Source organism: Lutra lutra, chromosome 9, assembly GCF_902655055.1.
Source record: "Lutra lutra chromosome 9, mLutLut1.2, whole genome shotgun sequence".
Lineage (NCBI taxonomy): Eukaryota > Metazoa > Chordata > Mammalia > Carnivora > Mustelidae > Lutra > Lutra lutra.
Genome location: NC_062286.1, coordinates 40512412 through 40533771, shown reverse-complemented (window position 1 = coordinate 40533771; position 21360 = coordinate 40512412). Strand labels below are relative to the sequence as shown.

General features: G+C 46.0%; 1 long non-coding RNA gene across 1 annotated transcript; it reads left to right on the top strand.

Annotated features, from left to right (window-relative positions):
- The first annotated feature begins 11860 nt into the window (after nt 1-11860).
- LOC125108572 (uncharacterized) lies at nt 11861-16426 on the top strand. The gene is made up of 3 exons (XR_007129951.1): nt 11861-11912; nt 16044-16114; nt 16203-16426. It is a non-coding gene; the product is annotated as an uncharacterized LOC125108572 (long non-coding RNA).
- Nucleotides 16427-21360: the final 4934 nt, after the last annotated feature.

Below are 21360 nucleotides of genomic sequence, written 5' to 3'. Positions count from 1 at the left end.
TTTAATTTTCATTTTCCTGATTAATAGAGAAGGCTGTGCTTCTTATTTAATGACTACTTGAATAATTCTTATTTCTTCTGTCTTGCTCATAGCCATTATTCACTTTTTGGTGTTGGTTGGGGGTGGGGTGGGAGAACGGTTTACTTTTCTAATGAGTTTTTAGAGGGAATCTTCATTTCTTAAGAACAATAACAACAAATCCCAGGTAATTCTGATACTTAGGAAGGTTCTAGAGCTGTTATGCTAGAGTGAGTATCCCCCTGGTTTGCCACAGGGGTGCCCTGGGGGTTTTAGAATTAAAGATGTTTTACAGGGTTCTTTTTTTTTCTGGTTTGTTCTCCATATTTTCTACAATGTACAGTTGTTACTTCAAAAAAGACTAAAAACAATCATAGGCAAGTCCTTGTGCTGTCATGCCAAGTAGAAAAAGCATTTACAATTGGGATGTACTTTTTAAAATAAAGACCTTATTTATTTATTTGACAGAGAGAGAGAGAGAGCATGAGCACAAGCAGGGGTTGCAGCAGAGGGAGAGGGAGAAGCAGCATCCCTGCTGAGCAGGGACCCTGACAGGGGGCTCCATCCTGGGACCCTGAGATCATGACCTGAGCTGAAGGTAGATGCTTAACAGATTGAACCACCTAGGTGCCCCTAGGATGTACTTTTGGATGACAGTTAAATAAAAAGGCTCTCTCTGTGTAGAAACTCTAGCAATGAATTAGCCCAAATGAAAAGGAGAGGGATTATGGGTAATTTTTCCCTACATGGGAGGCAGGAGAGTGAGGCAGGGAAGAGGTGAATGGGGAATCCTCGGTGGAAAAAGATAGGTCGAAATAAAGGCACTCAGCCCACAACACGCTCTGCTGTGCCTTGGTGGACATCACTAATCAGTCCCTTCAGTGGTTTCACTGAGGTCCAGACTCTGTCTTAGAATCTTTCTCAGCCAGGCAAGCCAGGGAGCTTCCAGTCACAGATCAGAGCTGGCAGGCAAGATTAACCCATTCATCCATTCTTGCCCAGGCAGGAGGCAAGCCAGTCAAAACCAGCCCCACAGAGGCCTCTCTTGCTGGGGCAGCGGCACACGTCCCAGGGGCCTCACAGTTGCCCTGGGACCACAGTCCAGCTGGCTGCTCCTGCCGAGAAGGGGCCCCTAGGATTTTTCAACCTGCATGGGCTCTCATCACTGATACCTAGCATTGCTTTCCGGGATCCCCTTTCCTCTGGACCCAGGGCTTGTTGGAACTGGGAACACTGTCCTCAGCCTGGATGCTAGGACTGTCACTTCATCCAGCCCCAGACACATCCCCTCAGGTACCACACCTTGGTTGCTCCCACTATTGGCCTGACTCTCCAGCCTCTGACTTCTGTTCTTAGGATTTCTGGCCTGCACCCGGCCCCACCCTGTGGTCTCTGCTGTGATTTCATGCCCTGTGTCTCCTGGCACAGCCTGACTATCTAACCAGATTCTCGGCCCTGCCTGACTCTCCTTCCTGTTCTGCACTTGACTTGCCTGGGAGCTGCCAAATTCACGGCAGATTCACAGCTCACAGACTCACGGCAGGACACCCAGAATTCCTCACTGACCCTCCTCCTCCAGACCAGGTAGGTTGATTAGAAAGGACTGGAGAAAATATTTTTTACAGCTTCTTCTGTTTCGGGAAAAACAGTAAATGATATAGAAAAACTACATAGAAATGTATGGAAAAAGTTGGCAATAATTTAACCACCTGGAGATAACCATGCTTATCAACTAGGCAAACACCTTTCCCAGTCACCTCTCTGCCTCCACACCCGTTGAGATATGTTTGTATAAATCATCTTAAATGGGATCATGCTGTTATTCAACCTGTGATTTTTCACTCACCCATATGTCATGAACATCATAAAGGACACCATTGATGAAAAACGTGTAAATTATATGCCACCGGATTCTTTCTTTCACCTGGCACATCTGCATTTTTGCTTCTTTTGAGTCAGAAACGTAATTTGTGTCCCTTTTCTTTCCCATAGTAACAGACCACCAATTTTTAGTTGTGTGTACCACCACTACAATAGAGACAACACATCCCAGCTCCCTCTGGTCTATGTGTGGTCATGTGACTGAATTCTAGCCAATAGGGTATGAGCAGCAGAAGTATACAGACAACTTTCTGGATGTGTCCTGTGGTGGAGTTTTATATGTGTCCACAAATTCTTTGGCGCTCCTTCTTCCATTAAGGTGAAGCCTAACTCCCCTCCCTTGAAGTGTATGCTGTGCTTTGTGACTGGATTCGATCGAACAGCATGTGGCAGAAGTCATTGTGTGTGACCTGCAAGATTAGGACAGAAGAAGCAGTTGGCTTCCTCCTTGCTCTATCTTGTAATAACCACTCTGGGGAGGCCAACTGCCAGGTCAGGAGGACAATCAGGAAGCCCAATGGAGAGGCAAGGAACTGAGACTTTCTGCTGACAGCCACGTGGGTGAGCCTTTTTGGAAGACCATCTTGAAGCTTCAATCTAGCCCTCAGATGACTGGCTGTCCTCCTTGACATCTTGACAGCAACCTCTGAATTACTGACTTATGAAAACTGAGATGATAAATGTTTATTGTTTGAAGCAACTAAGTTTTGGGAGAATATGTTATGCAGCAGTAGACACCCAGTATATATTCTTAAGAGGATGAGTGGGTCTTCCCTTCCTCTTTAGCCTCTCTCTGGATGGAAGGTGGACGTGTGGAGTGCCATCTTGGTTCTTGCAAATGAGAACAAGAAGCTGGGGATGGAGGAGCAACAACATGGATGGGGTCTGGGTCCTCCATGGCTTCATAAACAGAGTCAGCATAACAACTCACTTGTCTCTCCGAGAGGGAAATCAATAGCTATAGTAATAAAGCCAGAGCTTCCCACTGTTGGGCCTCCTGATGTGTGTAAATGGGTTCCAGGTGGGTGAAGCTACTGATACCTCCATCCCTGGGCCAGTGGCCTCTGCACACAAGCAACCTTGTTCTTTCGCATCACTGAGCTATATAATTATTATCATTTTCTCTGCCACAGTGGAAATAAAATTTGGGATGCTTTGGATCTCTGTCACAACAGCCAAATTTTATCCTAAAAAAGACATTCTGAAAAGTGAGATGTCACTTGGTATGTTTAACATGAGGTCTCTGTAATAAGGCCCCTGGGTTGTCATCCCCTGAAGGGGTCTGTTACACCTTAGCAGGTGAGGCTGGTGGGTGTTGCAGGTGGTCAGGCTTTCCCTAGATCCAAGAGGCCCACCGTGCTGGCGGTCACTCCCCCTGTCTGGGCAGAGGGCCAACTCTGCAAACAACAGCAACGACCTCTCTTCACCAGCCTCAGAGAATCACTTTCCAGCTGCCTTTGATTCTGGCTCTCTTTCCCCTGACTGCATCCATTCCCCAAGATCCCTTTCCTTCTTGGGCTCTGCCCACCTCAGGAACAGGGATGGCGGCAGGCCTGAGGTGGATGCTTTCCTTCTTCTCATGTACTGTTCCATGTCATTGCTCCCTGATGATGGCCATGGGTCACACATCCACACAGAATCGGCCTCATTTGGACAGAATACTTTTTTTTTTTTTAAGATTTTGTTTATTTAGGGGCACCTGGGTGGCTCAGTGGATTAAGCCTCTGCCTTCGGTTCAGGTCATGATCTCAGGGTCCTGGGATCGATCCCTGCATCCAGCACTCTGCTCAGTGGGGAGCCTGCTTCCCCCTACCTCTCTGCTTGCCTCTCTGCCTACTTATGGTCTCTCTCTCTCTCTGTGTCAAATAAATAAATAAAATCTTTTAAAAAAAAGATTTTGCTTATTTATTTTAGAGAGAGAGTATGCAAGTGCGGGGAGGGGCAGAGGAAGAGGCGGAGAGAGAATCCCAAGCAGACTCTGTTCTGAGCATGTAGCCTGACGCGGGGCTCCATCCCAGGACCCTGAGATCATGACCTGAGCTGTTTTCAAGAGTGAGACACCTAACGAACTGAGCCACCCAGGCGTCCCAATTTGGACAGAATTCTGTTAAGAGAAAGGGGCCTGATTTTCCTGATTTTGCCTACTCAGAACAGCAGAATCTCAATTTTAGTCACTAAGTAAGGTTCACCTGACCCAGGTAACCAGCTAAAGGGTCTTTCCTCTGTTTAAACTAAGGACTATAGGAAGTCGGGAAAAGGATTTGTTTTAGCGTGAATGACCTCATGTTATGAGGTGAAAACCATATCCATGTTATGGCGTTGCTTCTGCAAACGTAAACTCAAATCTCCATGACTATGAATATTCTCCAGTAGCATTCGGAGGTCCCTGCTCATCAGGTCCTCACTCATGACTAGTGGGAATTCTGAGCAATGTGACCAGGAAAGGGTGCTGGTTTGGCCCCAGTGAGCTCCTCTCTGGCCAAGCCCTGCTGCTCCGATAAGCCATTTACACACTCTCTCTCCACTGCTGCTCTTGGGACAGGGTCTTTTTGTTATTTCAGGGTCCTTATTTTCCAGTTAGTTTCAGGACCTGCCAAGGTGATTGCGTAAAATTTGGCTTTAGTCAATAACTTTTTTTATCCTCCTTCTTTTTTCAGGAGATTGTATGTGTGTGTGTGTGTGTGTGTGTGTGTGTGTGGTAAAATACATGTCACAAAAAATTTACTATGTCAATCTTTTTTTAAAGATTTTATTTAAAAAAATTTTTAAAAAATAAAAATTTTATTTATTTATTTGACAGACAGAGATCACAAGTAGGCAGAGAGGCAGGCAGAGAGAGGAGGAAGCAGGCTCCCTGCTGAGCAGAGAGCCCAATGTGGGGCTCGATCCCAGGACCCTGGGATCACGACCTGAGTCGAAGGCAGAGGCTTTAACCCACTGAGCCACCCAGGCGCCCCGTCAATCATTTTTTAAAAAAGATTTTTATTTAGGGACACTTGTGTGGCTCGGTCAGTTAAGCAGCTGCCTTCGGCTCAGGTCAAGATACCAGGGTCCTGGGATCGAGTCTCGCATTGGGCTCCTTGCTCAGCAGGGAGCCTGCTTCTCTCTCTCCCTCTACCTGCTACTCTGCCTGCTTGTGCGCTCTCTCTCTCTGCCAAATAAATAAATAAAATATTTTTTAAGGTTTTTATTTATTTGAGAGAGAGAGAGAGAGAGACAAGCTGGGAGAGGGAGAAGCAGGCTCCCCACAGGCAAGGGAACCTGAAGCCAGGCTTGATCCCAGGACCTGGGGATCATGACCCGAGTTGAAGGCAGATGCTTAAACGACTGAGCCACCCAGGCACCCCACCCCCATGTCAATCATTTTAACTGTACAATTCAGGGGTATCAAGTACCATCACAGTGTTGTATAGCCATCGCCTCTCTCCATCTCCAGAACTATTTCATCACTTCAGATTGAAACTCGGAAGCCATTCAACACTAACTCCCCCTTTCCCCTTCTTCCATCAGGCCCTGGTAACTCTATTCTACTTTCTGCCTCTACGAATTGCCTATTCCATATACCTCAGATAAGTGGAATCATACAGCATTTGTCCTTTTGTGTCTGGCTGATGTCACTCAGCCTAATGACTTCCATGTTGTAGCACGTGTCCAAGTTCCATTTCTGCTTATGGCTGAGGATTAAGTTTTTAATCAACAGGTCTTCACCAGGGTTTAATGCTTCCAATACATTCTGCTAAATTCCCCCGGACATTCATTAAATCTGGAATTGACTTCACTCTTTCCTGCATCTTTGTTCTCTTTATACTCTACATGGCGTCTGACGTCTGGTAGTGTCTGGGCAAGTGTTTCATTTGGTTCTCTTGGATGAAAAGAGGTGCTCCCAAGTTGGAAGTCTATGCTGGGAATGGACAGCCTGGGGCTCAGCACCAACAGAACACATGAGAAGCCTCTCTCTTGGGTGACGGCTCAGGAACACTTGTCATCACATCCCACACCCATGTCCCGTAAACCTGTGTAGCATGCTTTGGTGTGTTCCATGGGTCTTCATGTTTCTTATTTGATTTAATCCAAACCCCATGATATAGGCTGGGTGTCAGTGACACCTTTGTACTCCAAGGAGACTAAGGCCCAGGTACGTGATAGTTCTTGCCTCCCCAGGTGGTCGGTGACTTCCTTGAGACTGGACCACACTCAAGTCCAGGAATTCTATTACCTCACAGGGGAACTCGAAGGCAACAAAGGCTTCAGCCTCCCTTTCTCTTGCATGGTCCTTCCTCTTCCTGCCTTGCGGGGTTCGGACGGAGTGACATGGTTAGGAAAGCATGGAGAAATAAGGAAGACTAAGCACTGGCCCTTCCCATTCATTCCTCAGCTCCTGGCAAGCCTAGCTTTCTTTGGCGATTCCCTTAGGGCTGAGTCTGGCGCCCTCAAGAGGCAAGGGGGGAATGTGGCAAACGGGGCAAACAGCACAGACTTATTCCTGGGGACTCAGGGCTAAAACCATGAGGCTGGGAGCCTTCTCCTTACCTGTGTGGTCTCCTATAGGAAATGCCATTAACTACAGCCAATGTGAGAATAAACGATTCATGCAGTGGTTCAAATATGACGAGAAGCAAAGGGAATGCTGTGAAAAATCTCTCTTGTCACCAGCACCCACTTTCTTCCTTAGGGGCATCAGTGTTTTCTACTTTTGTGTATCGTTCCTGAAAAATGTTATATATACATGTGAGTACGTATATACACGTTACACACATATCAATACCTGCTTGGATGTGTGTGCATATGTATACGTATACATATTTTTGCTTGCTTCTTTTTCCCTCCACAAATTGTAGCATATTGTACATACTGCTCTGTGCCTTGCTTCCCCCCATTTAATAGAATAGTAATAGCAATAAGCATAGATTGTGCTTACCAAGCACTGAGGACTGTTCTAAGAATTTGATACGTATTGATTGTCTTTTTTTTTAAAGATTTTATTTATTTATTTATTTGACAGAGAGAGAGAGAGAGAGATCATAAGTAAGCAGAGAGGCAGGCAGAGAGAGAGGAGGAAGCAGGCTCCCTGCTGAGCAGAGAGCCTGATGCGGGGCTCAATCCCAGGACCCTGAGATCATGACCTGAGCCGAAGGCAGAGGCTTAACCCACTGAGCCACCCAGTTGTCCCCGTATTGATTGTCTTAATTCATTTACTCCTCACTGCAACCCCATGACATAACATTATTTTTTCAACACTGCTCATAATAAAAACCACGCAAATTAAAACAACACTAAGATACTGCTTTTCTTCCATCACACTGTTAAAGGTCAAAAAGCCTGCTAACACACCATGTGGGGAAGGGTGTGGAGAAACTGACAGGCCATAAATTGTTGGCATGCCATTTAGCAATATCTATCAAAATTATAAAGGTACAGGGGCACCTGGGTGGCCCTGTGGGTTAAGCCCCTGCCTTCAGCTCAGGTTCTGGGATCAAGCCCCACATCTGGCTCTCTGCTCAACAGGGAGCCTGTTTCCCCTTCCCCCTCTGCCTGTCTCTCTGCCTACTTGTGATCTCTCTCTCTCTCTCTGTCAAATAAATAAATTAATAAAATCTTTAAAAAATATATAGTGCCACCCTGGCTTTAAAAAAAAAATCATAAAGGTACATAACTTTGAGCAGGCAATTCCACTTCTAGAAATTTTCCCTGGAGATATACTTCACAGGACACTGAATGACTTGGACACAAATTGCTCATGCAACATTGTTTGTGATCGCAAAAGTTTGGGAAAAAACTTAAATGCACATCAGTAGAGACCGGCTAAATAATTATGGAATATTAACATCCATTCATTGGACTATTAGGCACTTATTCTGAAAACAGGACAACTTTTTATGCACAGAAGTGGGACACTCCCAAATGGGGAATGTCTTAGTCCATTTGGGTTGCTATAACAAGATACCATAAGCTGGAGAGCTTATAAACAACACAAATGTATTTCTCCCAGTTTCAGAGGCAAGAAGTTCAAGATCAAGATGCTGGCAGATTCACCATCTGATGCGAGACTGCGTACTGGTTCATAGATGGCTGTCTTTTCCCTGTGTTCTCACATGGCAGAAGGGGTGAGAGATCTGTCTAGAGTCTCATTCAGAAGGTCAGCGATTCCATTCATGAGGATTCCACCGCCATGATTGAATCATCCCACAAAGGCCCTACCTCTGAATACTATCAAGTGGTCAATTAGGTTCCAACATAGGAAGTTTGAGGGGACACAAACATGCAGTCTGGCACAGAGAGGTAGTGCAAGATCACAGTTAAGAATCCAGACTGAAGGGACGTCCGGGTGGCTCAGTTGGTTAAGCGACTGCCTTTGGCTCATATCATGATCCTGGAGTCCCGGGATGGAGTCCCATATCGGGCTCCCTGCTCGGCAGGGAGTCTGCTTCTCCCTCTGACCCTCCTACTTCTCATGCTCATTCTCTCTCTCACACACTCTCTCTCAAATAAATAAATAAAATCTTAAAAAAAAAGAATCCAGACTGAAGCCAGGCCCACTTGCTTTCTATTCTGGCTCTGCTCCTGTCAATTGTGCAAAATTGTACTGTTACTTAACCTCTGGTTTCCCCATCTGAAACATGCGGCTTTTAATAATACCCTTGTAATACTCCCCACCAGCCCAAAGACAGGTGAGAAATAAATGCTCATGAGTATATGCCATTGGGATTTTGTGCATATTTGTTACACAGCATATAACTAACTGATACAAGCTCATGATAGGTACTCAACTACCTTCTTTTTTTTTTAAAGATTTTATTTATTTCTTTGACAGACAGAGATCACAAGTAGGCAGAGAGGCAGGCAGAGAGAGCGGAGGAGGCAGGCTCCCTGCTGAGCAGAGAGCCTGATGCAGGACTCGATCCCAGGACCCTAGGACTGTGACTTGAGCCGAAGGCAGAGGCTTTAACCCACTGAGCCACCCAAGCGCCCCTCAACTACCTTCTTAACGACTCTGAGATTCTTTTGGTCTTTTCTTCGTGGCTGGTATAACTCTAGATATCATGGTCACATTCAAGGGAAAAGAGACACAGAGAGATGGTCAGAGAGGGGGACACGCCAATTGAATCTATCTTTTTTTAATCAGGAAAGCAGAAGATTGACTTGATTTGACATGCACACACACACATGCACGAGGACTGTATCTTCTGGTCCAATCCTGGTTGCAGGGGGACTGGGAATAGAGGAACAGGATTGTCATGCCTGTCTTAGACCAGCCATGAATTATGTTCTTGGGGCTAGTTGCATTTCTTTTCTTTTCCTTTTTTGTTTTTTTAAAGATTTTATTTATTTATTTGAGAGACAGAGAGAGAGAGAACAAGTGGGGGGATGGGCAGAGAGAGGGAGAAGCAGGCTCCCCACTGAGCAGGGAGCCCAATATGGGACTTGATTCTGGGACCCTGAGATCATGACCTGAGCTGAAGGCAGATGCTTAACCACCCAAGTGCCCCCAGGTGCATTTCTATCCCCAACAAATTGAGTTTGTTAGTAAGGAAGAAGGAAAAATGGATGTTGGTAAACAAAGGCAGAGTCTGCTACAGGGACTCAGGCACATCCTCAAGACATAGCCTAAAATGATGTGTTTTCTTCTGGCTTTCTGTTTTGTTTTGTTTTGTGAAATGGAGCTTCCAGCAGGTGACGGGGCAAGCATTCAGAACCTCTGCCTTCTGGACTTGGCACTGTGAAAGGACTTGGTCCTTTGGTCCCCAGCTCCTGTTCCAGGCCCTCACCTCAGTGGGTCCCAGTTTGCCCTCATCGCCCTTCAAAGCAGATCCAACCCCTGTGTTGGGGGGAGTGACCAGTGCTAAGCTAGTGGGGAGGGCTCCATGGGTCACTTGGAGGACCACTGCTGAATTTTCTGAGGGCCTTTCCAGAGCCAAGCTGGCGCAGGCACTGGAGTCTGATGTTTTAGTAGCCGATAGGACTCCTAGAGAGCCATAAATTCTCTTCCTGGTTTCCGCTCATAATAAGCACATAGTGCACTTACCCTGGGTGAGGGGGACCTGGATTCTTCTAAAGTCCAATCTGGTGGCTCTATCGGTCAGGAGAAGCTGAGTTGTGGTGCGATAACCAACAGGCTTAAAAGTGTAATGGCTTAAAGACATAGTTTATTTCTTATTCATTGTAAATATCCGTATGAATCCACTGGAGGCTCCATTCCATTTCTCCCCACTATGGGATGCAGGCTGATGACGTAGCCACCATTCTGAACTTAGTGGTTGCTGGGACAGAGGGAAAGAAAAGATCTGGAGGGTCTCACAGCAGCATTTCAATGCTCCCATTCGGGAGAGACTCCATTAATTTCTACTCACAGCTCCCTGCTGAGGACCAATCACATGACCCCACCCAACCACAGAGGGGCCCAGAGGTGTGATGCTGCCATGTGCCTGGAAGAGAGATAGCAGGAAATGTTTAGTGAGCCGCATTCATGATGACTACAGTAATTTTGGGAAAGTTGCCTAATTTCTCCAGGTCTCCTTTATTTCATCTAAAAGTAGTGTTTCTAAGGGGAAAACTGGGTATGGTCAAAGTAGCTCTTATAATCCCTTTAGCCACTGGATATCCATAGGCAAAAAAAAAAAAAAAGAACTTCAACTTAACCTCACACCTTATACAGAAATTAACTAAAAAATGGATCATAGACTTAACTGGGCTTGAACCCAAACTATAAAACTTGAAAAAAACATAGGATCTAGGCCTGCGCATGATCCAGAAAAGGAAACATTAATAAACTGGACCTCATTAAAATGAAAACCTTTTGCTCTGCAGAAGATCCCACTGACAGTGTCAAAGACAATTTATACAAAGTTACATGTGATAAAATTGCCAAGAGCCACACACACAAATAAATACATGTATACCTGGTACATTTTGAAGATTGTACCACTGTGGGTTTCTTGGGTTTGAGATCCTACTAAGGTAACACATGACCTTAACCCTCAGAGAGGCTCAGCGAAGGGTGCATGGCACCTCCTTGCACATTTCTTTGCACTTTCCTGAAATTTTATAATAATTTCAAAATAAGACAAAAAAAAAAGTCAACCACCCATAAAGAAATGTGCTCTGGGAGCCGAATTATCCATAACATCCTTCTATTTAAGAGCCACTCGTTCATCTATAAGATGCTCCCAATATGGTGGCTTCTGGGATGGGCATGTCAGTATTGGGAACGGATGACAGAGCCACCAGAATCATTGCGACTACCATTTCTTTTTCCCTGCCTCTTTGTTTTATGGCGTTCACAGGTCTACAGCTTTTTATGGGAAACCCTTGGGGCCAGGAAGTTTGAAGTTTATTTTCAAGGGGGGTTAGAAAAGTAATATGTGCTGCAGCATGTAGCCTGTAACTCATGCTCACCAGCAGGGTGGGGAGCGGGCTCCCTTACCAAGCACTCTAACATTCATAGTCACTGTATTGCAGTGAACATTGTATTGCAGTCCAATGCATTGAATGCATTGTATGAACATTCCCAGGAAATGGCATACGCACAGACTAAAATGGTCGAGTGTCAGTTCAAGTCACCAAACGAGCCCATCGAGGTCCGCCTCAGCCCCACACATGACATACCCCGAGAGGGCGCACACGTTTGGCCAGAACTTTGGGCGTTAAGACTGACAGAGCAGCCACTGTGGAGTGCCACAGGGCAAGGCTGCTGTGACTTCTCCATGTGTGGAGCTCTTTGTGATCTGAAGTGTGTCCATAGACCCGCTGTGCTCAGGGTGTGAGTGACCCCGCCCCCGAAGGTCCATGACCAGAGCCCGAGTGGGGGGCCCTCACGTGCCTCTTCCTGGCCCTAAGACATCGCCCTCTCCGTACAGGCCGGTAGTGGGGGTCAGAGCCCTGGGAGGAGAGGCACTTTGCCTGCTCCCCAGCCTGCTCACAGTCTCCTCAGGTGGCTGGAGCCGGAGCTGCCACGGGTCTTCGAGGGAGCCCCACCAGTGCCTTCTCACAGATGAATGAATAGAGGCCCAGAGAGGGTGAGTGACTTGTGTAGACTCACACAGCTACCCAGGGAACTGAGATGGGGAGGGGGGTGGCTGGGGAGGATTCAGACAGGGCAAAGGTGCTGGGGGCATGTTTAAAAGCTGGGACTAGATAAGCCTCCCACGCCGGCTCAAGACCTCAGAAAACACCCCTAGCGGCCCGCTAGCAAGGGAGTGTCCCCACCCCTAAAACATCTGAGAGGTCCCCCCACCTTCCAGGCATGGGGGTGGTGTGTGGGGGGAGAAAGGGTCATTAAGCCGCACCTGGCATCCCCCATTTAGTGCACCCCATCCCCAGGGGTGCTGGTGGGCACTGCCGGCCCAGGCGGGAAGCCTGGCGGGGGGTGTGGGCACCCCCGGCCCCCCCAGGCGGCCCCCGCGAGCGCCCCGTCCCTGTGTGGGCTGCTTTGACTCTGTGCCCGAGCCGAGCTTAGGCAAACCACGCCGCACTGGACGCCATTCAAGCTTTTACAGGCCCTCAAATTGGGGCTGGAGCCGGAGAGGAAATACTAAAATCCTGTGTACACAACTCTGTCTGCGCGTGCCGGGCTCCAGCAGAATCAGGCGCACGGGGCACTCATTTGTACTGGCCGGGGGCTCCGCTCCTTCCGCCGCTCTGTTTCTAAGGGGATCCCTGATGTGCCGCCCAAATCCAGGGCTCCTGAGCATGGGCCCGGTGAGGACGGACGGGTATGGGACTGCATTTCTCTCCTACCCCCAGGGCCCCAGCACACAGAGCTGGGCTCAGAATCCCTGTGATCCTTAAGCCACACATGCTGGGTGGCACAGGCCCCTGGCCCCTCGTGCCCAGCAGAGAGAGGCCGCTTAGAGGTCCTCCAAGACTGGCACTCGGAACCAGGCTGACCTGGGTGGGAAGCAGGCTCACCCCTGACGATGGGCACCGGCATCCCTTTCTGTATCTGTAGGATAGGCCCAGTCGTGGTAAGCATCCTCAGGTTTCCTGTGAAGACTCAAGAGATGAGGGCAATAGGGAAACAGCCTAGAGTCTGACCCATCATAGGTGCTCACTAAATGGTAGCCATTGTTATTATTTGTGTGGAGTAATAATAAGAGCACCATTGAGATCCAGGTAAACTCTAAGTGCTACGTACAGTTTTCATTTTGTGGGGTAGAGACTAGAACCCCAAGGAAGGACTTACCTAAGGTCCCACAGCCAGTGATTGGCTGGGTCAGGCTTTGAACCTGAGGCTTGCTTCCCTGAGAGGGGGATGGAGGCTGGATGCCCCATCCTGCTCCATCCAGCCGTGAGAACCCAAGGCCTCCTTGTGCAGGTCCCCAGCAGAGCGCGGTCTGCACAGCACGACAGTGCCCTCTGCTGGCCATGCTGGGCTGCCACGGGCTTCTGGAGGCTCGGGCTGGGGGACCTCATGCCCACATGGGTAGTGCCTCCATAGCCCCTCAGGTGGGAGGTCTGGGAGAAAGCCCAGTAGGTGAGAGGCTCATTCCCATTTTACAGATGAGGAAACTGAGGGCTGGAGAAGCAAAGTAAGGTGCTTAGGAGGCCACAGCTATTGAATGGCTGAGCCAGACCCATCCTTCCACGCTCTTTCTCCCACTCCAGCGAGACTCTTCTTGTGTGAACGTAACAGCACTCAGGCATGCTGGAAATTCCACTCTTTCTTCATTATTATTTCATTAAAATCAAATCATTTATTATTTGTTTCATTAAAATCAAATTAGATCTGACTCCACCTCTGCCAGGATGGCAGAAACATGCATTCTTTCTTGCTTTTAGAAATAGAAGAGGGGCTCTTCCTCCCCAGGCCTGTGCAAGAGGCCAGAGCCTGACGTGATGCTGGAAATGGGAGGAGGGCAGGGAGGCTCTGTGGCTTCCCTGCCAAGGCTGGCAGCCCTGGGGCCCGGGCCCGTGCTCACTCCCTCCCCTGCTGCCCTACACAGCCAGCTCTGCCATCTGAGGTCCTGTCCCCTCCATGGAGGCAGGGGACTCTGAGATCCTGGCCATGGGGTTCTCCCAAAGCCCCTCTTTCTCCTCTCCCCAACTCCCACCCAATCCTCTTAAATTACTTGAGATCCTAAAAATAAAAGTGGGAAAGACAGGTTGAATAGGGAGAGGAAAATCTATCAAAAAAAAAAAAAAAAAAGAATAGCAAATGATAATCTCAGGACAAGGGCCTGCTTCTCTAAAATCAGCTGGGTAGCAATATAGGCCTGTGGGAAAATGCTATGTCCTTGGAGTGACCTTCATCCTCAGACAGTGAGTAGGTTGGTTGAATCCAGGAGAAGAAGCCTGGGGGGAAGGAGTTGGGCATGGGGAATGGAGCATGCCGACTCCTCAAGGAATCCATGAAAGTTAAAAAAGAGGTTATGGGAAAGTGGTGAAGGCATGAACATCGAGGGAGCCTGGGTTCTGGGTTGCAAAGCCACTGCTGTCTGAAAGGAATAAACATGGGGTCCCCTGTTGTCATCTCAAGTATGCAGTGGGCCTGGTAGGTCGAACTGTGGCCCTCGGGACTCTGCCTCACCCAGATACACAATCCTCAGTCTTGACTCTGACCCAGAAACATCCACATCTGGGCCATAAACAGCCAGCTCGGTGTCACCATGTCCCTGAGGGTGGCGGTCTTGACCTTCTGGAGATGCAGCTGTGTCTTTGAGGGCCCTTTCCTAACTTGGCAAAGTTCAGGTTTAAACAAGGAGATGAGGAAGCCAATGAAGCTTTACAGTCAAACTGTCATATTAAGTTTAGGAGTAACCTGTGCATAGTTGTTTCTTTAAAATATTGTAATTTATGAGAATCTTGCATAGTAAAAACTGACATATTAGCCTGATGCTTCCAGGTTTAGATGTGTGATAAATATAGACTTGTGATTTTAAGTTGGAAGGGAGAAAAAATTTTGACTTTATTTTTTGTGAATACTAATGAGATTTTAAAGAAAATTGGTGTTTCACTATGTTAATACATTCTAATTTTTCCTTCTTTTCTTTCAGTATGTTAAAATATTTTATTTCTTAGGCACATAAGAATTCATTACTTGCTTGTTAGAATCATTAGTTTGCTTTGTTAGGCAACTACGGTGCTTACAAAGGAAATGTAATATATTAAATTTATAAATGCAGTTCAGAGTGTTTAGAGGAATTTAATTAAGTTTACAGATGATCTCTAAATGGAGCTTAGGGTCTTCAAGTTGAGTTAATAGATCATTAATCAAAGAAAATTGAAGGTCACTGTTCTTATCTTGCCATTTTTATAAACAGAATAACAAGATTTATAAACTGAGGGTAACAGCTTAAGGATAACTAGGTTATTTCTATTTTAATGAAAGGAACATTAATTTAAAACCTAAGTAACTGTAAGTAGTCCTTTCTGGACTGCCCTCCAACATAAAAAAAAATAATTCACAGTGACAGCTATTCATGCTAATAGCTAACGTTTATGGAGTGCTTTACCCTGATTATCTCATTTAATCTTCCATTCCAGATGGGAGACACTGGGAGGACAGGAATTTGCTCAAGGCCACACAGTTAGGAAGTAGTAGAAGATGGACGTGGGTTGGCTCTTTGACTCCAGAGACTATGCAATCAACCACAGCTCTGAAAGACCCAGGGGTTTCTAGGTTTCTAGGATGGACCCTGGGGTTTCTAGGATTTGCACTGAGCTCCCTGGAGAATGGGCTCACTTTCCCTAACTTATACCAGTACCAACCCCCACCCCCACTGTGCCCAGCCACTTCAACCCTCACCAGAAATGGGAGGGGACTTCTGAGTGCCTGGATTTGAACCCCAAAATACCATTTGTAGAACCATTCATTCCTACAACACACATCATCTGATACCAGCCACGCCCTCATGACCAGTTACAGGCGTGAAGTATGGGAGCTCGCATATGTTCTTCCTCATTGTATGCATTTGACATCTTCCCTTGCTGTCTTTCTTCTAACGATTTACATGAAAAGTGTTGGTTCACATTACAATATGGTTTCTAGGCAACAAAGTTCAGATGGGATGGGGGACTGAATTTTAAGAGGAATTGACCTTGCCCAGAGAAGGAGGCTGTGACTAGTGGGACTTGGTGTCTACTATTTTGCAGACAGAATGTGTTGAGCACGTCCTTGTTTGTATGAGTAATGGTTGCATCCTTTATAGGTTTACCATGAGGATTACAATAATGTTTGCGAAGTGCCTCGCCCAGGACTCGGTAGAGACTTTTATGGCTAGTAGGCACAGTTTCAATGCTATTCTGTCTGTCTGATCTTATAAACCACCAAAATGCCCTGGAAACTGACTGGTTGGCATTTCTTTTAGGTTCCTGGACCCAATTCCAACACTGGGGAGTGGGAGAGGGGTCCCCCCACATGACACGAAGCAATTCTCAGACACCGAGAACACAACTCAATTCCAATATGATCTCCCCGGAGATGCATCTGTTTCCATGGGTTAAGGGCTCAGTCCTGTAAGACTGCCCTCTACCCCCCACTTCAGATGCCAGGCACGACCCCCCCGGCTGTTACCAGTGCTTCTGACCAAAAACCTCCTCCTTGGGTTCACTTAATCTGCTAGTGTGGCTCATAGAACTCGGGGCAACACAATGACCAGTTTATTGAAGAATCAAAGGATGAGACACAGGCAAAGGGGCAGAGCCTCCAGGTCCTTCCAGGACAGCCAACAGCCCCAGTCTCCAGCTGTTTACCAACCCAGAAGCTCTCTGAACCCTGTGTCTGGCATCTGAATGACCAAATATGTATTTTCTATAAGTCACTATGTAGCAGCATCCTACCTGCACATTGAAAATAAGGCGCCCGGAGCCTTCTCATGCTTATGCCCCAGGATCTTCTGAGTTTGTGAACCCTCTTTCAGAATGCCATATGTGAACACCAAGGCTGTTGTCTGTCCCTGGTACTGGGGCCACAGACCCATGGTCCCTTCAAAAATTCCTTCCTTATTCTCTGTCCCTATTTCTAGCCCATCTTTATTTTCCACACTTCAAGGGCAACCTTTTTGCTCTCCATCATACACAGACGAAGACATTTCATCTATGTGCATTTCCAAGGGCAGCCAGGAGGGGCTGTGTACACTTTCCCACTTTTTAACTCCTTCTGGCTCAGAAAAACACATCTGGGGGACCCCTGTTTCAGGTCCAACATGTAAAGAGCCTGGAAGTTGTCACTCCCATCCCAACACGAAAAAAAGCTAAACAAACTGACAGATGGAGGAGGCAGAAAATCAGTAAATACATAGCCGAACTGAACCGCACTATCCACTTTTCATTGTCTGGGTCTTTGACATTTAGGGAATATTCCATCCAATATGAGCAGAAGGCACAGTCTATTCCAGCTCACATCAAACATTCACCAAAGGTTTGTGTCCTCTCCCCGAGATTCATACGGGGAAGCCCTAATCCCAAGTGTGGCTAAATTTGGAGATGGACCCTCTAAGGAAGTAATTACGGTTAATGAGATAATAATGATGAGGCCCTAATCTGATACACTGGGTGTCCTTATGAGAAGAGATGTCATGTGAGCACGGGAGGCCAAGGGGAGAGCCCACACCGGACACCTGCCTTATGGGTCTCGGACCTCCAGTCTCCAGATGTGTGAGGGAAGATTTCTGTTGTTGAAGCCACTTGGTCTATGGTATTGTGTTAGAGCAGCCCAAGCCGACTAAGAAACCAAGGTAGATGGTGGTCTGGGCAATAAAACACACATTAGCAAATGATAAAAAATAGAAACCATACAAAGTATGAAACCATACATGGTTTCAGACTACAGTGAAATTAGAAAGAGCCAGTACAAGTGAAGACCCTGGACCCTAAGTTCCACTGACTTAAGGCAAATCTCCTCCGGATGGTGACCCCACTTCAGGCAGGCGAAGTCAGTCTCCCTGTGTATGGCTGTGCTTGGCAAACCTCTCTCTCTCTCTCTCTCATTCTGTGTGTGTGTGTGTGTGTGTGTGTGTGTGTGTGTGTGTGACACTATGAGGATCTAATGAGGCAGCTAAGCCAGGCTTCAGGGTCCAGCCAGGTCTGCTGCTGGATTTGGTGGTCGGAAAACAGAAATTTCTGTAGCCAGGAAAAAAGAGAAGTGGCAGTTGGCTCGTGAGATGGTCCTGGAGAGACATTAGAATCTTTCCTCTGGCCTCATGCAGACAGGTGCATGCAGACTGGTGCACAGAGTCCTTCCTCGTTTAGGGGACATGATGCGACCTCCACTGACCTCCTGCAGGGGAGTGTCCACTCAGTCTCAGAGTGAGCAAGATTCCCAAGGTCTTCCCTTAGCAGTGGGGCTGTGTCCTGCTGTGGCAGCTGCAGAATTAGCTATATGTCATCTTTGAGGCTCCCGAATTCTCTTTAGAAGTAGAATCTGGAGGGGTTTTTTTTGTTGTTGTTGTTTTGGGTTTTTTTTGTTTTGTTTTTGTTTTTGTTTTTTTACCAATGAGACATCCCTCTTCACCTCTGGAGAGCAGAGTCCACACCAAGGGAGGGGGACTGGTGTCAAATAAGGATGATGTTGGAAGGATCTGGCAGTGGGGTTAACACCCTTGACGTTGAACCTGTTGAAGCAATATAGTAAGTTTATGACACTTATGCAATCATTTTTTTTCAACATGAGATGCAAGAAAATCTTGCTTTCAGATTACTTATGTCAGGGTTCATAAAAATTAGTAAAATTTCTAAAGCGTAGCATTTTAAATCTGACATTACTAATTTAAATAAATACGGAGCATCAAAACCTTAAAAAAAAAAGTGGAGTCTGGTTCAAGCAGCAGAAGGGACAGCTGGACCCATGCTTTGGGTGAGGTTGGGTGTGAGGCTGGGAAATTGGCTACAGCTGGAGGCAACGAGAGCTGAGTATCTCTGATGCTTGACCTTGAGCACCTGAATGGCCACTGAGGGATGTCCTGGTTTCTGAGAAGGCTCCTGAGCCACTAGCTGTAGTGTCTTCAGAAGGATGAAGAAAATATGAAGGGGCGTGTGGGTGGCTCAGTGGGTTAAGCCTTTGCCTTCGGCTCGGGTCATTATCTCAGGGTCCTGGGATTGAGCCCCAAGTTGGGCTCTCTACTGGGCGGGGAGCCTGCTTCCCCCTCTCTCTCTGCCTGCCTCTCTGCCTACTTGTGATCTCTCTCTCTCTCTCTGTTAAATAAATAAATAAGATCTTTAAAAAAAAAAAGAAAATATGAATAAGACTATTTAATGGCTTTATTGAGGTTTAATTCATAGGCCATATTATATTCATCTATTTGAAGTGTACAATTCAGTAGTGTTTAGTATATTCATAGACTTGTGTATTCATTCATTACCGTAATTAATTGTAGAACATTTTCATCACTCAAAGCATAAAACCTAGCCCCCCTGAGTCATCACTTCCCAATCCTTCCCTATCGTCCAAACTCCAGGCAACCATTAATCTACTCTTTGTCTCTGTTGATTTGCCTAGTCTACACATTTCATATAAATTGAGTCATAGACTATATGGTCCTTTTAGACTGGCTTCTCCTAGTATGTTTTCAAGGTCCAAACATGTTGTATCACTAACTCATTCCTCATTCCTTTTTGTGGCTAAATAATATTCTAGCGTAGCTATGCCACAAGTTATTCATCTGTTCATTAGTTGCTAGAAGTTGGGTTGTTTCCATGTTTTGGCTGACATGAACAATGCTGCTATGAACATCCACGTAGAGGTTTTTTTGTGTGTGGACGTACGTTTTCATTCCTCTTGCATGTGCACTTGGAATGAAACTGTTGGGTCATATGGTAACTCTTTGTGTAACCATTTGAGGACCTGCCTGACTGTTTTCCAAAATGGCTGCACCATTTTATACTTACAGCAGCCATGAGGGTTCCAATTGATCTCCATCCTTGCCAATACTCATTATTTCTTTGTAATAATAATAATTCTGAATTATTATTATTATTATTGTTATTACAGTCATCCTAATGGGTGTGAAGAGACATCTCATCCTGGTTTTGATCTGCATTTTTCTGATGGCTGGTGCTATCAAGCATTTCTTCATATGTTTATTGGCCATTTGTATATCCTCTTTAGAGAAAGGTCTATTCAGATCCTTTTGCCCTTTTTAAAATTGGGCTATTTGTCTTTTTATTACTGAGTTGTAATCATTCTTTACATACTCTAGCTGTAAGTCCATTATTGAATATATATTTGTAAAATGTTGAATAAATGTAAATGTATTTACATTCACATAAATGTAAAATATTGCATATATATTTGTAAAAATGTCCTCCTATCCTGTAGGTTGTCTTCTCACTTTCTTGATAGCGTCCTTTGAAACATAAGTTAATTTATGATCATATCCAGTTTATCCTTTCTTTTTTATTTTGTTGCTATGCATTTGATGTCTTATCTAAGAAGCCAATGTCAAATCCAAGGTCAAAAAGATTATCCTCATGTTTTCTCCTATAGGTTTTGTTGTTTCAGCTCTTATATTTAGGCCATTGATCCATTTTGAGTGGGTTTTGTGTGTAGTGTCAGGTAGGGCTCTAACTTCATTCTGCTGCATATGGAAATCTTCTGCCCAGTTGTTCTATACAAGATCAAAAGTGGGGTCTTGAAGTCTATTATTGTTGAATTGTCGATATCTCCCCTCAATTCTGTCAGCCTGTCATGAAACCTCATCATGGAATGAGTGAGCTGGGGTGAGGATGATTGGGGCCTCAGTACTCTTGTCCTGTCATGTCCAGGGTACAGCCTCCATCATATGGCTAGGGGCTGGGTAGAAGAAAGGAATCCCCAATCCCTTGGCTACACTCACCTCTTTAATCTAGAGTTGAAGCGGACGAGAAATGCTGATAACCTGTCCTTAATGGTGAGATAAAGTAGCTCTTAATCAGTTGCTGAGGGGAGACGAAGCTTGTCTTCTTGGCCACACTACCTGAAATGGAGCGTCCATCAAGAGGAGATGGTTGCGGGTGGGGAAGGAGGAAGAGGGTGGTGGCTCAAATACTCTTGCTGTTCTTACCAAGTTTTAGCAGATTTTCTTGAAAAAATATTCCTTCGTTATATGTTCTTAGAATAATTTCCAGATATTTAAGCTTTTCTTCTTTTCTTTCTTTTTTTTTTTAATATTTTATTTATTTATTTGACAGGCAATGATCACAAGTAGGCAGAGAGTCAGGCAGAAAGAGAGAGGGAGAAGCATGTTTCCTGCTGAGCAGAGAGCCTGATGTCTGCATAGGCTCTATCCCAATACCCTGGGATCATGACCTGAGTGGAAGGCAGAGGTTAAAGCCTGAGCCACCCAGGCGCCCCTCTTTTTTCTTTTCTTCTTCTTCTTCTTCTTTTTTTTTTTTTTTTTAACAGTATTAGCATCTCTGTGTCCCTGGGGAGGAGCTCTGTGCTGCTCCCCTGCTTTCAGCTTGGAAATGGAACCAAACTTTTTTTAAACATATAAAGAATTCTTGTGAAATTATTAGAAAAAAAGGAACATGCCCCACAGAAAAATGTGC